This window comes from Lactuca saligna, chromosome 3, assembly GCF_052625555.1.
Source record: "Lactuca saligna cultivar CGN05327 chromosome 3, ASM5262555v1, whole genome shotgun sequence".
NCBI classification, from domain to species: Eukaryota; Viridiplantae; Streptophyta; class Magnoliopsida; order Asterales; family Asteraceae; genus Lactuca; species Lactuca saligna.
In genome coordinates, this window is record NC_136419.1 from 188,185,177 (window position 1) to 188,201,075 (window position 15,899).

The following is a 15,899-nucleotide window of genomic DNA, read 5'->3' on the forward strand; positions in this document are numbered from 1 at the left end:
TAAGAACCATGCATCCACACTAAACCTACACTAAACCTGCACTACAAATGGCTGGATATACTTGCGAAGAAGCATATGCACAAATCAATGCATCACTTGTGAAGGTAAAATGAATAATGCCAATTTTGCACTCACATTTCTATGCTGAGATTTGAAATTGTAACAAAAATCTATAATGAAGAGGATAGGGAAAAAAAAATCATGCAAATAACACTCAACAGGAGTTAGATAACATGAAACAAGTTTTTACATGCTGATCTATGAATAACTGAACTTAAAATACATTGATCGACTGTACATGCTTCTTCAGTAGTGCTATTTGGCCCTCTCTTCTCATTCTTAAATATCTTCATATTCCAAAGAAAAAAAACAGAAACCAGATTCGCCTTTCTTCACAATCCTGCTGAAGCAACTGTTTCATCACCAACACAGATCTCGCTTTTGTAACCTTAATCATCACAAACAACAGTTTTTCCCTTGTCTCTTCTGCTGTTTTTCTGTTATTAGAATTTAGAAACAGTTCATGTCAGTTATATAGTATTGTATAAAATAAGTTGTAACTCAATATAGTGTAATCAAGATACCATTCCTATGTTAGATCCAGTTGTAATCAGTAAAGTGAAGATGAGATTCATGTATTTGTTTTCCTGCAATTGTAACTGTTTCTAATTTGTATTGTGAAGTCTAATAATTGAAGCAGTGATTAAAGACTCTATCACTACAAATATTATTCAGCCACAACAAACAGAATGGTGAAAAATATATGGTCGGAGCATCAAATTGCAACTATTTTGAAAACCATGGACAATTATGATAACTCCCACAAATTTCAAAATTGGCTGAAATGAATAATTACTTTCATTATTGTATTAATGCACCCCTTCATCAATCGATTGCTCCTAGTGTCATAGAGTTATGGAAACTACTCAAAATTTCATACTTACAGAAAGCCTTTGCAAAGATACATTTACAAAAAAAAAAAAACAAATTAAAGACATTCAAACAAGGAACATGAATGTCAATATATAATGTGAAAAGATTAAGCAACTACATGAGCAACTGAAATCAGTGAGCAATTTTGTACCTAATTGAGATTTAGTGAAACGACCCAAAATACGATCCGAAAATTTTTGTTTTTAATACCATCAAAAATATAATCAGAGTATCATATAAATAAACCATGCGTGATATGTCCCAAAAATATAATAAAGTACTGTGCGGAAACTGCATCATACTACATCGAAAACAATAACTAAATCAAATCCAGACTAAGCTGCAGCGGTGGTGTGTGCGATGCCGTCACCCAGAGCTCTTCCCTTTGCTTGCGGAAGTACCTGAAACCAAAACTGAAACTGTAAGCACGAAGCTTAGTGAGCTCCCCCAACTTACCACATACCATACAAAACATATAAACACATACTGGGCCTTGCCCACTGCATCGGGCCGGGGCCCGGAAACTGCATCGGACCGAAGTCCGGAACTGACTGGGACCTTCTCCCCTGCATCGGACCAAAGTCCGGAACTAACTGCATCGGACCGGAGTCCGGAACTAACTGCATCGGACCGAAATCCGAAACTGACTGCATCGGACCGAAGTCCGGAACTGACTGGGACCGTGTCCCCTGCATCGGACCGGGGTCCGGAACTGGCTGAGCATAGCATAGCATATCATAACAACATACTGCATACTGCATCGGGCCGTAGCCCGGAACATAAAACACATAACACATAGCACATGAATTATGTCTGAACCACGAAGGCATCAAACATACTAACTACTACATCGGACCGAAGTCCGGAAACTACTACTAACTGGACGGGCCGGCGTTGTGGCCTTAAACCCGCCCCTACGGGAAGGAAACTCACCTCGTAAGCTAGCGGATGAGTGTGTGGCTCGGAAAGCTAACGGCTGCTGCTCCTGAATCTCCTCGGCTACAAATCCATAAACACACTCGATCATTCACTAACACTACACTCAGGGTAAAATGACTCTTTTACCCTTGGTCAAAGTCAACTTACTCAGGGCTGACTCGCCGAGTCGGGATACCCAACTCGCCGAGTCCTAGACTCCCTAACTCACCTCGTCCACTCGACACTGATGAAACTGCGGAACTCGGGACTCGCGACCGGACTCGTCGAGTCGTTCTTCCGACTCGCCGAGTCGCCGCCATGCAACATATTTTTACTCGATTTCTCTTGAATCCAACACATGCAAATGATAGATCTAGGTCCATTAAGCTGTTTTACCACGTAAAGTTTCCAACTTTACGTGCACAACCACATGAATGAGGGAAATAAGACTAAAATATTCACAATAAGGGTAGATCCATGGCTAATATGCAATGTAACTCCAAAAAGGCAGTGGGTCTGGACTCTACAACACCCCAACACTCAGATCTAAAGGTATTTCGGCTTAATAACACATTCAAGCAAGCATAAAGCTTGGAACAAGCATCAAATAGCCCTAAAAGAGCTCTAATGGAAGTTTAAGCATGAAACCAGAAGGGAACTCCGAAAATACCTCAATAAGTTCACACTTGACCTTGGATCTTGGCACTAGAACACGTTTCCTTGCTTCCTTCTTCTTCTCCTTCTTCACCCCTTCACAAAATGGGACAAGATCACATATAAGCTCACAAATGGAAGGTTTAGGGTTTCTCACAGTGCTCTCAGGGGGAAAGTGACGAGATGGAGGCTATAATGGGGTTTAAATAGTGAGCAAACCCGGGGATTTAGGGTTTCACCCAGACGGACGGACTCGCCGAGTCCATGATATGGACTCGCCGAGTCGCCGGCTCCCGCGTGCACAAGATGCGCGACCCGACTCGGCGAGTCAGGCTAGAACTCGCCGAGTCCCTCTTGAAAACTTAGTCCAAAATCAAGTTAATTAACATACCGGAAACTGGTCGTTACAATTCTCCCCCACTTGTCTCAGACTTCGTCCTCGAAGTCTGCTACAGCTGGATCTGCGAATAACTCCGGGTAGTGCGTTCTCATTTCTTCTTCAGCCTCCCATGTCCATTCAGACCCCTTTCGGTGCTGCCACTGCACCCTTACCAGCTGGATCACCTTGTTCCTCAAGGCCTTGGTCTTCCGTTCCAGAATTGCTATCGGCTTCTCGATATAATTCAGGCCGCTATCAACCTGGATATCCTCCAAGGGAACGACCGCTGTCTCGTCCACTAAACACTTCCTCAACTGCGACACGTGGAAGGTGTTGTGTATCAAACTGAGCTCCTCAGGAAGATCTAACCGGTAAGCAACCCGACCCACCCGGGCCAAAACCCTGAAAGGACCAATAAATCTGGGGCCCAATTTGCCCCTCTTCCGGAACCTGATGACACCTTTCCAAGGTGAGACTTTCAGAAGGACCATGTCTCCCACCTGGAACTCCAAGTCTGAACGCCTCCTGTCGGCGTAGCTCTTCTGCCGACTCTGCGCAGTCTGCAGTCTACTACGGACCTGCTGGATCATTTCCGTCATCTTGAGCACCACCTCGGTGCTCCCCATGACCCGCTGACCGACCTCGCCCCAACAAATCGGGGTCCTGCACTTTCTGCCGTATAACATCTCAAAAGGAGGTCGATCAATGCTCGCATGATAGCTGTTGTTATACGAGAATTCCGCTAAGGGAAGGTACGTATCCCAACAGCCCCCAAAATCTAGAACGCATGCCCTAAGCATGTCCTCGAGAGTCTGAATCGTCCTCTCGCTCTGCCCGTCAGTCTGAGGGTGAAAAGCGGTGCTGAAATGGAGACGAGTATCCATCTCGTCGTGAAACCGCTTCCAGAATCTGGACGTGAAGCGAACATCTCGGTCCGACACTACCGATACCGGCACTCCATGACGTGCCACAATCTCTCGCACATAGATATCGGCTAACCTCTCAGCCGATATACTCTCCTGGATTGGGATAAAATGGGCACTCTTCGTCAACCGATCCACCACTACCCATATCGAATCTACTCCACGTGCGGTCCTGGGAAGTTTGGTGATAAAATCCATGGTGATATCCTCCCATTTCCACACGGGAATATCCAACGGCTGCATCTTGCCTTGAGGTCTCTGGTGCTCCGCCTTGACCTTCCGGCAGGTCAAGCACCTCTCAACGAACCAAGCGACGTCCCGCTTCATGCAGGGCCACCAATAATCAGGTCGAAGATCTCGATACATCTTCGTCGCCCCTGGATGGATAGAAAATCGAGACTTATGAGCCTCGTCCATCAATACCTGCCGTACCCCACCCCAGTACGGTACCCACACCCTACCATGAAGCGTCATCAAACCCCGACTGTCGTAGTCGAACGAAGCTACTCGGCCCACTATCCTCTCGCACTTCTGCCTCTCCTCCTTGAGACCCTCCAACTGAGCCTCCTTGATCCGCTCCAACAAAGGAGTGATCACCGTCATCCTCATACACAAATCCCTGATAGGGGCCGCCGACGCCTTACGGCTCAGGGCATCGGCCACCACGTTGGCCTTCCCTGGATGATACAGGATCTCATAGTCATAGTCCTTCAGCACGTCCAACCATCTCCTCTGTCTCATGTTCAAACTCGGCTGATCCATAAGGTATCGTAAACTCTTGTGGTCCGTGTAGATAGTACAGCGGACCCCATACAGATAATGCCTCCAAATCTTGAGGGCAAATACAACTGCCCCCAGCTCCAAGTCGTGGGTAGGATAATTAGCCTCGTGAGGCTTCAACTGTCTCGAGGCATAAGCCACCACATGGCCTCGCTGCATCAACACTGCTCCCATACCTGTGATCGAAGCATCATAATAGACCACGAAATCCTCAACACCCTCTAGCAAGGTAAGGATCGGAGCCTCGCACAATCTCTGCCTGAGAGTCTCGAACGCCGCCTGCTGCTCAGGCCCCCAACGAAAAACTACCGACTTCTTGGTTAGTCGGGTGAGCGGCACTGCTATCTTGGAGAAATCCTGAATAAATCTCCGATAATACCCTGCTAATCCTAGGAAGCTCCGAATCTCAGATGGAGACCTCGGGACCTCCCACTGCATCACGGCCTCAATCTTGGCCGGGTCAACCAAAATACCCTTCTGATTAACGAGATGCCCAAGAAACTGCACCTCGCGCAACCAGAACTCGCACTTGGAGAACTTGGCGAAAAGTCTCTCCCTCCTCAAAGTCTCCAACACCTCCCGCAGGTGCTCCTCGTGCTGCCCCTGCGTCTTGGAATACACCAAGATGTCATCAATGAACACTATCACTGACCGATCTAGCATCGGTCTGCACACGCGGTTCATGAGATCCATGAACGCGGCTGGGGCATTGGTGAGCCCAAATGGCATCACCACAAACTCATAATGACCATACCGGGTCCTGAAAGCAGTCTTCTGTACATCCTCATCCCTGACCCTCATCTGGTGGTAACCGGAGCGTAGGTCGATCTTGAAGAACCAAGACGCTCCCTGGAGCTGATCAAACAAGTCATCTATCCTCGGAAGTGGGTAACGGTTCTTTACCGTTACCTTGTTCAACTCCCGGTAATCAATACACATCCGATGCGACCCGTCTTTCTTCCTCACAAATAAGATCGGCGCTCCCCAAGGCGAACTGCTCGGCCGAATGAAACCCTTGTCTAACAGCTCCTGAAGCTGTGTAGACAACTCCTGCATCTCAGGGGGAGCAAGTCGATATGGTGCTTTGGCTATCGGAGCCGCACCAGGAACCAGGTCAATCCTGAACTCAACCTGCCTCTCAGGAGGTATCCCCGGCAAATCCTCAGGAAACACGTCCGGGTAATCTCGAACAATAGGAACATCATCGATCGTCGTCTTGCCCTTATCCCGGGCATCCAAGACATAGGCTACATAACCGACGCAACCCTGCTGAACGTAGCGCCTCGCCCTAGCGGCAGAGCAGAAGGTCAATCCTCGCTGGGGCCTCTCGCCCTGAATCACTATCTCTCCCCCACTGGGAGTGCGAACCCTCACTAGCTGAAGCTCACAATCAATCACCGCTCCATTGGGGCTCAACCAATCCATGCCCACAATGACTTTATTCCCGCGCAGGGGAATCGGAACCAAATCCACTGGAAACTGCTCCTCAAATATCTGAAGGGAACATCCTCTGCATACTCTGTCGACCCTCACGGTCCTATCATCTGCTATCTCAACCTCTAATGGACAATCCAGCTCCCCTGGAGCTATGCTAAATCTCTTGCTTAGCGCAAGCGATACAAATGATCGGGTGGCCCCCGAGTCAAACAATACCAAAGCAGGGATGCCGTTCACCGAGAACGACCCTAAATAAAACGTACCATCAAATAATATTCAATCGATATATTAATAATTAAAAGATGAAAGAAATACACATACCCGTCACCACATCAGGAGTCGCTCGCGCCTCCTCCGCTGTCATCTGAAATGCCCTGCTCTTCGCCACTGGCGCATCAGCTCGGCCCTGCCGGCCATCCGTGATCCTCAGAGTGGCAGGGGCGGGTGCATGCACCTTCCCTGCTGCAGCTAAACTGGGACACTGGGACCTTTTGTGTCCCCTCTTATTGCACTGAAAGCAAATCAGATCCGATGCTGTAACCGTAGTGGCAGGGGCCGTACAATCCCTACTCATATGCCCGGTCCGACCGCACTTGTAGCAACCGGAACTCCCTGCCTTGCACGCCCCCTCGTGCAACCTCCCACACTTACCACACCGACCGTGGCTCTGCTGACCCCTGGACCTGTGATCTGAAACCTTGGGCTTTTTGCCCACACTGCCTGTACCCGCAACCGCCTCCGGTTTCCTCTTCCTCTCCATCTCGAGATCAATCTCCCTCTCTCTGGCTCTAGCAATCATGTCGTCCAGTGTTTTGCAACTGGACCGGCTCACAAACATACGAATATCGCTCCGCAACATCTCGTGATAACGGGCCTTCTTCATCTCCTCATCTGCTGCATACTGTGGAACAAGAAGGGCCCGCTCCCTGAACTTGGCGGTGATCTCCGCCACTGTCTCGGTAGTCTGGGTAAGATCCTGGAACTCCCTGGCTAACTGTTGCACCTCAATGACCGGTGCGAACTCCGCTCTGAACCTGGTAGAGAAATCAGCCCAGGTCATGGCATCCAATGCCGCATCATCCCCGATGGTATGTCCTACCTCCTCCCACCAGTCACGTGCCCTGTCCTTCAGGAGACAGGACGCCAATCTAACCTTGTCCCCCTCGGGACATCTGCTAGTGCGGAATGCGTTGGCCACATCCGCCAACCACCTGGTACTCGCTATGGGGTCCCGTGCCCCGTGATAGTCAGGAGCCCCGCATGCCCTGAACTCCCTGAAAGTGAGTGTGCGTGACCCCATCACGGCCGCCATCTCAGTACGGAAAGCACCCAGTCTCTCATCCATCATCTCCAAAATGCCCTCCTTGATCGAACCGAAGATCACAGGAGTCTGCTCAAGTATGATGCGAGTAATCTCAGAAGAAAGGAACTCTCTGGTCTGCTCATCCATCTGTCCGACCTCCGGGTCGGATCCCGATCCTGATCCCCCTCCGGCATCTGAACTGCCGGCTGCTGGCCTCGGACGTAACACTACCATTCTGAAACATATCATAACAACATCAGAACACTGAAATATTTCAAGGGATCATGAAACGACTACTAGCTTCCTGGTCTAATCTTGGCCTTCCTTGATTCGAGTACGGATCCTCTGCTTTCAGTAGTATGGGCCCCTACTACCTTCCACATCTACCCGTACTTTCCTCAAGAACCGCCTTGACTTCCCCAAGTCACTTCTACCGCTGCTATTCTCTGCTACTCTTATCCTAGGCTTGCCCTAGAGAAAACTCGAGCTCAATACGACTGGTCCTCAGCTGCTGTAGGTCTCCTCGCACTGCCAGTTAGCCATCACCTGAACACCATCACATGTGATGAGGATCGGATAATCCTTCAAGTAAAAGATCCGTCCCTACAACGGTTGGACTCAAACAAGAGCTGCGCAGTAGGGCCAGTTCCAGCACTCTGGGATTATTCAAACCTGATTACATGTGGTGTGACGTGTCCAATTAATGGCTAACTCCCATTACTCGGAACCCCACTAAGCACAAAGCAAGCAGCATTCGGACAAGGGAAACAGACTCACGCAAACTATTCTTATAACAAGAAACTGTACTAGCATAGGATGCTAAGCTCATACTATTAGGCATAACCTAAACAGGCTATCCTACTGCTGTCTACTCAATTCTAGCATGTAATATTCATAAAGCTGTAACACATAAGCAGGCACATAAGGCATTCTCCTACATCCTTAGTCCTATTCTAGCATGCTGTTCTACTAAAACTGAAATTGAACAATAACTTGTATGGGTAATTTGGGAGTACTTACTTGAGCTCGGTTGACCGCATGCACACACCTCTATCTTAGAACAATTCTTTTCCTTCTAAAGGTTTCTCAAAATTCTTTTGTAAAAACATTTTATAAAAAAAAAATCTTTTATTTCCCCTTAGTTTGAGTTCAGATACACCCGAGAGTGTATCCGAATCCCTCAAACCAGGGCTCTGATACCAACTTGAAACGACCCAAAATACGACCCGAAAATTTTTGTTTTTAATACCATCAAAAATATAATCAGAGTATCATATAAATAAACCATGCGTGATATGTCCCAAAAATATAATAAAGTACTGTGCGGAAACTGCATCATACTACATCGAAAACAATAACTAAATCAAATCTAGACTAAGCTGCAGCGGTGGTGTGTGCGATGCCGTCACCCAGAGCTCTTCCCTTTGCTTGCGGAAGTACCTGAAACCAAAACTGAAACTGTAAGCACGAAGCTTAGTGAGCTCCCCCAACTTACCATATACCATACAAAACATATAAACACATACTGGGCCTTGCCCACTGCATCGGGCCGGGGCCCGGAAACTGCATCGGACCGAAGTCCGGAACTGACTGGGACCTTGTCCCCTGCATCGGACCAAAGTCCGGAACTAACTGCATCGGACCGGAGTCCGGAACTAACTGCATCGGACCGAAATCCAGAACTGACTGCATCGGACCGAAGTCCGGAACTGACTGGGACCGTGTCCCCTGCATCGGACCGGGGTCCGGAACTGGCTGAGCATAGCATAGCATATCATAACAACATACTGCATACTGCATCGGGCCGTAGCCCGGAACATAAAACACATAACACATAGCACATGAATTATGTCTGAACTACGAAGGCATCAAACATACTAACTACTACATCGGACCGAAGTCCGGAAACTACTACTAACTGGACGGGCCGGCGTTGTGGCCTTAAACCCGCCCCTACGGGAAGGAAACTCACCTCGTAAGCTAGCGGATGAGTGTGTGGCTCGGAAAGCTAACGGCTGCTGCTCCTGAATCTCCTCGGCTACAAATCCATAAACACACTCGATCATTCACTAACACTACACTCAGGGTAAAATGACTCTTTTACCCTTGGTCAAAGTCAACTTACTCAGGGCTGACTCGCCGAGTCGGGATACCCAACTCGCCGAGTCCTAGACTCTCCGCTCAACTCTTACACGCTGATACTCGTCGAGTGTGGCATCGACTCGATGAGTACCCTCTGGATCCAAGAACTCAGATGATCTTCATCCGACTCGCCGAGTCGGATGAACAGACTCAACGAGTTGTTCTTGATCCCCAAGAAGATTGCCTTGGACTCACCGAGTTGTATGAACAAACTCTCCGAGTCCCTCCATCACTGAGTCTACTCTCAACTCGCTGAGTCCACTCCCTAACTCACCTCGTCCACTCGACATTGATGAAACTGCGGAACTCGGGACTCGCGACCGGACTCGTCGAGTCGTTCTTCCGACTCGCCGAGTCGCCGCCATGCAACATATTTTTACTCGATTTCTCTTGAATCCAACACATGCAAATGATAGATCTAGGTCCATTAAGCTGTTTTACCACGTAAAGTTTCCAACTTTACGTGCACAACCACATGAATGAGGGAAATAAGACTAAAATATGCACAATAAGGGTAGATCCATGGCTAATATGCAATGTAACTCCAAAAAGGCAGTGGGTCTGGACTCTACAACACCCCAACACTCAGATCTAAAGGTATTTCGGCTTAATAACACATTCAAGCAAGCATAAAGCTTGGAACAAGCATCAAATAGCCCTAAAAGAGCTCTAATGGAAGTTTAAGCATGAAACCAGAAGGGAACTCCGAAAATACCTCAATAAGTTCACACTTGACCTTGGATCTTGGCACTAGAACACGTTTCCTTGCTTCCTTCTTCTTCTCCTTCTTCACCCCTTCACAAAATGGGACAAGATCACATATAAGCTCACAAATGGAAGGTTTAGGGTTTCTCACAGTGCTCTCAGGGGGAAAGTGACGAGATGGAGGCTATAATGGGGTTTAAATAGTGAGCAAACCCGGGGATTTAGGGTTTCACCCAGACGGATGGACTCGCCGAGTCCATGATATGGACTCGCCGAGTCGCCGGCTCCCGCGTGCACAAGATGCGCGACCCGACTCGGCGAGTCAGGCTAGAACTCGCCGAGTCCCTCATGAAAACTTAGTCCAAAATCAAGTTAATTAACATACCGGAAACGGGTCGTTACATTTAGTTCTCAAAAGGATAGTTGGACTAGTTTTCCATTATCATTGTTCAACTTGACAGGTGTCAAAATATGGTTCTCATCTCACATACAAGCCTCAGTAACTAATTCCAAGTAACTAATAGCAAGTGGTATTTCACCTCTACATCTAAATAAGATTTTCACAAATTCAGAACATGTAAAAATGAAATCAACAGAAGTTGTTCATTCTGAAATGACTAATGGATACATTATGTCAAGTAATTATACAAGCACAATTTAGCAAATATTTTACCAAATAACAAAAGAACAGAGAATTGAACAATGACTCAATGAGTCATAAACAATAAAACACATCTCATGGTCCCTCCAAAGAAGTAAGCTAAAAAGAAATACCAAATATGGTATAAAAGGAAAAACTATGCAACAAATAAATATATGGAAGTGAAAGATAAATAGCATTTCTGTTCACAATAGTTTCACAGATATACAATAATATTTAGCCGAGTCAAAATCGATCTACTAGATGAGAATTCCATCTACTAAACCTTAATGGGTTTAATTAGTATTAATTCCGTTTAAAAATCAGTGCTTAAAAGTGCTACTAATATTTAATTGTGGATCTAATTGATCAAAAGATTCATGTTTTGCACGTATTTAAACCGCTTCAATAAGATATTATTATTATCATCGTCATTCCAAATGGAAGTTGTGTAATTTTAACAGACAACAACAAGTGTACACACCAACCCTAGTTCACCATTTATTTTGGATATCCGAATGGAATGATTTTTTAATTTCAAAGTATTTGACTTGTTAACTAATTTAAATCATTTTGCAGGCCATTGTGACACTTCCATGTTGACAACCCTAGTCATATTAAATCCACGTTAACAAAAAAGTATTGAGTCCCAAATAGAACTTTTATTGAAAAATACGCTTGGATTAAGGAGATAATATTTAAATTTTTTGTTTGACTGACAGTTATTTAATTTACACATTATGAAACAAAAAGAAGTTAAAATACATAGAGAAGGACGCACCTTCAAATTAAAATAAAGTCATCCCCGGAGGCAGGGGATTAGAGAGACGACTGGCCAATACGAGCCTCCTATATTAATCTTTGTTTTCAGATTTGGGGATTCAATAATTCCCAAACTCAAAAGCGAAGGCAGCAACTTTTCTGGTAGATCCATCATCTTTGGGCACTTGACAATGCTGAGATGTTGGAGGGAGGTGAGGTGTTGGAGTCCCGTTGAAATTGATTCCAATTTCTCAAATCCTTCTATGCGAAGAGAAGTAAGAGATGAAGGAAAAAGACCGGACAACCGACTAAAATCAGTCACATCTTCATATGGTCCGCCATATAGACGTAGGTAACCATGTGAGGTTGGAAAACTCTGTGGGCCCCACTCTGACATGGGCTTCTTCAACCCTCCTATGGTAAGAGAACCCAGTTTTGGAGGCCAAAGCCCACCAGGAAAGGAAGCATCCAGACTTGTACAGTTTTTTATTTCCAAATGTGTTAACGAGGCAAGATTCGGCAACTCTTGGTCAGGAAATGGAAATGACTCCAGACTTGGACACTCGTCTATTTTGAATGAGGTTAGATGGATGAAGAACTTCAATTCATTCATCGATTTAAGTTTCTTGCAGTCCCGGATAGAAAGTGACTTGAGCTTCTGCCCTCCTCCTGTTGGGAAAGACACAGATGTAATTGAATCACAGGTAAAAATAAACAATGACCGAAGACTATCTGGACAGCTGCAATGCTGTAAGCTGGCACAATCAGATACCCACAACAACCTAAGAGATGTTAGGTTGCTCCCACAATTATCCTCCTCTTTCTCTCCTAAACTCACCAAATTTGAACAATTCCATACATCCAACCTCCTTAAATTCGCAAGAAGCTTACCTGCCTCTGCTTCAGATTCCCACAAGTATCTTATTTCACTACAACATTCTATTCTTACTTCTTCAACTTCCCTAAGATACTTCATAACACCTCCCCACACCTCATGAGTAAGACCTGAAATATCATATAATATCAACTCAGTGACTGATGAAGCGACATGAACCAGGCTTGTCAACACACCATGACCACATCCTTTTACTGTCATAACTCTGAGTAAAGGTAGTTTTTCAAGTGAGACTTCAACCAGATTAGGACAAAATAGAATAATAAGCTCTTTAAGGCATGGAAACACTGCTGCATCTACAACCCCATTGTTATCGGTTGACCATACCCCCCATGATGGCATACTATCAAAAGTTAGAATTTCAAGGGATGGGAATGCAACACCTGTTCCAAGCAACTCCCAACCTACAACTTTCACCTTACTCATCTTCCCAATATACAACTCCTTAAGTGATGGTAGCTGCCCAAGTCTTGGTAAAGATGTACATTCTTCACACCCATATATCGACACATGAGTTAACCCAACAAACGAAGGATCCCCAACCCAATTTGGAAACTCTGTACCCGCATATAACACAATTTTAAGCTTCTTCAAACTATCAGTTTGAGGCTTCAGCTCAGTAAGGACCTCCTTATCATGTGTCTCCTTCCGAAAAACATTCAACTCAGAATCCCCAAAACTCACAGCAAACTCCAACATACTAAGCCTCTTTTGCAATAACCCATAACCCCAATCCAACTCTAACTTGGTAAGCCTCTTTTGTGATAAGTGTGAGCCGTGTGCCTCCGTTTCATTTTGTACATTGCCCAACCCCCAAATGGAAATTTTCCCATGGAGATTCTGCAAGTTTTTAAGCTCGGTTATTGCAAAGCCATTTTCACCTCCAACAATGATCTTGGAGAGAGTTTGTAGGCCTTTCAACTCACCAATCCCTATGGGCATCTTCTTCAAACAAGGAGTATCCCTAATGTCCAAATGCCTCAAATTTTTAAGCTTTAAGAAGCTGTTGGGCAACTTAGTTAAACATCTACAGCCAAAAAGGATCAATGTCTGGAGATTATAAAGCTTGCAGACATTTTCTGGTAAAAGTTTGATATCAGTTCGAGATAAATTCAGATACCGCAAGTGCTTTAGACTGCCAATGAATTCGGGTACCTCGCTTATGCCAAGATGACTCAAACTTAGGACCCTTAACAATGGTAACTCCTGAAGTAAGTTCTCCAGGACCTTATTCGATAAGTAGAATCTTTGGCAACTTTCTATCAACCCAACAGATACCGCTAATAATGTTCTCAAACTTTTAGCTCCTTTTAGTGGCTCGAACCTTCCAGAAACCATGTATTCCTCACAAACAAATGACAGATGACGGTACTTTTCGAATGATTCATTCCTATGTTCTTTCTCCGTCCCAATGTCTACCCTTGAAAAAAACTCTCCAGCAACAGATGTGGCCAAGTCACTCATGAGATCATGCATCACAAACAACGATCTGTCATTTGGTGCAGGTTGGAAAAATGACCTTGACCACAACGCATTAAAATACTCGAGACCCAAGCGTTCCATTGTCTTGTTTGTCATTGATTGCAAAAAACCTTCTGCCATCCACAACAGAATCAACTTCTCCTTGTCAAACTCAAAGTCCTTGGGGAACAAGGAGCAGTATGCAAACAACTGCTTCAAACATGGAGAGAGATCATGGTAGCTTAATTTGAGAGCCGGAACAATCCCATCTCCCTTTTCTAGACTCCATATCTCACTATTCAGCACTTCTTTCCAGTCTTCCTCATCTATTTTTGTCCTTAATAACCTTCCAAGTGCTTTCAAAGCCAACGGCAACCCATTACATTTTCTGACAATACCTTCACCATGTGGTTTAAGTAGCGGATGTGAATCAAAGTTTTTATCTCCCAATGCATGCTGACAAAATAAGGATAAAGCACTTTCATCAGATAGAATAGGCAAATGATAAGGTTCATTGTTACCAAGTTGGGTTAACAACGACATCTTCCTGGTTGTCATGATAACTTTACTTCCGGGTGCCCCTGCAAGAAATGGCCCTGCTAGGATTTCCCAATCCGTATAGCTTTCACTCCACACATCATCTAAAACAAGCAGAAATCGCTTATTTGAGATCTTCTCTCTTAAAGCTACTTGCAGCAGATTTAAATCCTTAAATTCTTGGTTTCCCCCACCTATTGATTGAAAAATAATATTGCTTATGTTGAAGATATCAAACTCATCAGAAACATAGACCCACGCCATGAGTTCGAAATCATCCTTCCCTTGCATTTCATCATACAAAAGTCTAGCGAGAGTGGTCTTACCTACCCCACCCATACCAACTATGGGCACGATGCTAACGTTTCTATCACATGGTTCATATAGCTTGAGAAGCAACGCTTCCTTATCATCTGTGCGCCCAACAATACTAGATGGATCTACCAAAGAGGTCTCTAACCTTCTATTTCTATGTTTTGGGCTTTCACCTATCACACTTAAACCAAGCTTATATTTTTCCTCAAACAGTTCTTGTAACTTGATGGTGATATTTTCAAACTTGTCATGCATCCTAGCACTTGGTAACAGCTTTCTTACCTTGCTTGAGCTTCCGGATTCCTCTGTGAACTCACGATGCATAGCTTCTGTTGACAATTCGTCAAGTAGATCGTCTATGTCGTAAGCCAAATGTTGGAGACTATTCAGCCATTCTTTAACAGCTTCCTGACGTATTTCTTCTGAGAAGCATCATTAAGCAGATCTTTGATCTTGATTAATGACATCTTTAATTTCTCCACGTCATCGTCATCGATTTTCTTGAAACGAGCAAACTGCCTGAAGGCTTCGGAGGCCAGCTTGTCACAGAACAAAGAGTACAAGGCAGAAATGATTCCAGCCATTGCTATGGTGAAGACGTAGGCCGGGAGCACTTGAAATGTATGAAACTATGAAAGATAGGATGAAGGTGTAATGAGTGGATGGAAATGGACGATTCGAAACCCTTGTTTATAGAGATAAAGTCGTCTATTGTTTTGGTAAACGTTTTTTTGTAAATGGCTTTTTGTAAATGTCTTTTTACTCATGTATTCTTTTTCATTTTCAATTGAAAAAGTAAAACAAAATAAAAAAATAAGTAAATAAATATAATTGGAAAAACAATTGATTTTGTATTTATTTTTTTCGCATAAACTATTTATGTTGAAAAAAGCTATGGAACTTAATTGTTTTAACATTGAATAACAAGAAATAAATTTTGGTTTAGAACTAAATATTAAAAAGAGAAATTATGAATGTTCCATAGATACTAAAATAATGGATTGTCTTCTCGAGATAATTATATACATAATAAAAGCATATGATGTATGCGTATGAATGGTACCCGAGTTGGGTACTCTTCAAAATTTGGTTGGCTCGGTTTTTGGATTCCACCG

The 15,899-nt window shown here is 44.7% G+C and overlaps 1 pseudogene across 1 annotated transcript; it reads right to left on the reverse strand.

Annotated features, from left to right (window-relative positions):
* Window positions 1-208: 208 nt before the first annotated feature.
* On the reverse strand, window positions 209-15,432 carry LOC145037637 (putative disease resistance RPP13-like protein 1; annotated as a pseudogene). The gene is made up of 2 exons (XR_013678928.1): window positions 11,596-15,432; window positions 209-497 (listed from the first exon to the last, which is right to left on the reverse strand). The product of XR_013678928.1 is annotated as a putative disease resistance RPP13-like protein 1 (transcript).
* Between the last annotated feature and the right edge of the window lie 467 nt (window positions 15,433-15,899).